Raw genomic sequence first — 2,423 nt, 5'->3', positions numbered from 1 at the left:
ACACTCCTATGGTGTACATGCAACCCTAGAAACCTTGGATCTATGTTTGACTAAGATACATGCAAATAATTATTTTTCCAAGGTTCTTATCCTAACTAGCATGGCATGGGGTACTTGAATCAAATAAAACTAGTAGAATTACTTACCTTGTAGTAGTAGTTGATTGCTTGGACTTTGAGAGCCTAGCACCAATAATGTGGATGCCTCAAATGGAAGTCACAAATCACCACAAACTTGGAAACTTGAGAGAATAGTCACAAACTTCTTGAAATCGGCCCTCTTAGTTTACACACATCAACTAGTGCAATTTCAAGAACCAAAGCCTCCTTTATATAGTGTGGTGGATTAGGGTTACATCCATGTAAACCCTAATACCCATGTCTTTTCATTTCCATGAGATCCATGGGTTAAAGCTCCATGGAGTATCCATGGACTTTCCATGCAAGCCTAGCCCATTCCAAATAAGCATTAGCCCACACTATATAAATACAAGAGCCCATATTTAATTAGTCATACTTTTGATCTCTAAATTAATTCTAAATTAATTATAGATCAACACTAATTAAATAATATGATTTTATATTAATATATTAGAACTTATAATATATTAATAAATCATAACTTATACTATTCTCAAAAGATTATCCGTAAATTGTTCGGGTGAAGTGCAACCCAAATGGACCATGCCGGGTCGGGTCAAGTACATACCAAATATAGTTATGGACTTAGACAATATCTCCAACATTTTCTTGGGAAACACTTTTCAAAGGATCAAAGAAACATTTCTTTCACCAGAACTAAACGTTTATGAACTCACCAGCTTTATGCTGATATTTTAAAACTGCTTGTATTCTCAGGGCAACAATAGACAGGTACTCTTGCCAACTTTTGGAGAAGACGGAGCATTTTGGAGTCACGTCTTTTACTTTTGTTATATACTGTTATGTACAAACCATGTTTTCAAACAATGTAAATATTCTTATTATAATGTAATGGTTGTGTTTACTTCGCTTACTATGATACAACTGTTGTGATACTACGCATGACGTCACCCCGCCCCCGGACGTTTCCGCCGTCCGTTCCGACGGTTCGGGGGTGTGACAGTAACACTCCGAGTCCCGATTATGCTTTTACCAAACTATTTATTGGTGGTTTTAAAGTCCAAAGAATGGTAGAAGTGAAGACCGATGCTTGAAGTAATTAACCACAATAATCTAAAAAACTATAGATTTATACTGAGGGCGTTGGGAACCCATGCCCATAGGCTGAACGAATTATTAGAGTTTTTTGGGACTATTTAGATCACATTAACCCCTAGGGTTTGTCATTCTCAGCCTTTATCAACCCTAGAATATCCCTTGAGAGAAACTGCAGCCTCCTTTAAGTATTGTGAGCTTATCCTCTCTCGCTGAACCACTTTTGGTGCTTATTTGGGTTTTTTGGCGAAGCTTGAAGAACAAGAAAGTTTCCTTTGTTGCAAGAAAGGTGGTTCCAAGTGTAGATCCAACAAACTCACTCAATTTATGTTCCTTTATGAGTATAAAGTTAATACCTTGTTCTTTAGTTAATGAGATCTCGTTCTATGTATTTTTGGCACGTTTTGGACATTTTGATTGTGTTATTGGAGTTGAGAGATGTAACACCCATTTTCCAGAATAGACCGATTGAGGGCTTAGAGAGATCAAATGTAAGGTTTTGGGGAAAAGCCTTGTGCCACGACATGGTGAATGGAACACCATGTTGTGGCATGTTAAATGCATAAAACGCGTATTCAGATGCCTTGCATGACGTGGAAAGAGGAAGGCCACAATGTGACAGTTTGCAGCCCAAGCCCATGATTTTTACGGTTTCCTCCATATTTAAGCACCAAATTTCAAGGATTAGGGCATCCGCTTCAGCCTCCAACCCCTCATCAAAAAAACCTTAGCCTCCATGAAGATTTGAAAGCTTATTCTCTTGATTTAAAGCTTATTCCTTGGATTTTTGTGAAGCTTGAGAATAAGGAAGTTCACAAGGAAGCAAGAAAGCAAGGAGTTGGTTTGGATCCACCATTTTCTTAAGTTTTCTAAGCTACTTGGGGTATAAAGTTCTCACCTTGACACCTCTTCTTCTAGATTCAAGTTTGAGGTCATTTTTGGGTTGTTTTGGTCCTTTCCATGAATGCCCTTGGAATTTGAGGAACTCCATAGCTTTCTATGGCTCTCTAATGGTCCATAGGTTCTATTACATGAGAAAAAGGCCTTAGTTTGGATAATTCTTGGTCTCATGCACAAGTTTTGGCCCCATTAAGGACTTAATGGACTTAGGGTTATAGATCTAGCCTTAGAATGGATCCTAATGGATAAAGTTGGAAACTTTATCCATTAAATCATTGAAAATAAGTAGATATGAAGTTTTGGGCTTAGATTTGTAAGAATTAAGCG

Source organism: Lactuca virosa, chromosome 2, assembly GCF_052849685.1.
Source record: "Lactuca virosa cultivar CGN04683 chromosome 2, Lactuca_virosa_CGN04683_v6, whole genome shotgun sequence".
Lineage (NCBI taxonomy): Eukaryota > Viridiplantae > Streptophyta > Magnoliopsida > Asterales > Asteraceae > Lactuca > Lactuca virosa.
This window is presented reverse-complemented; position numbering follows the sequence as displayed.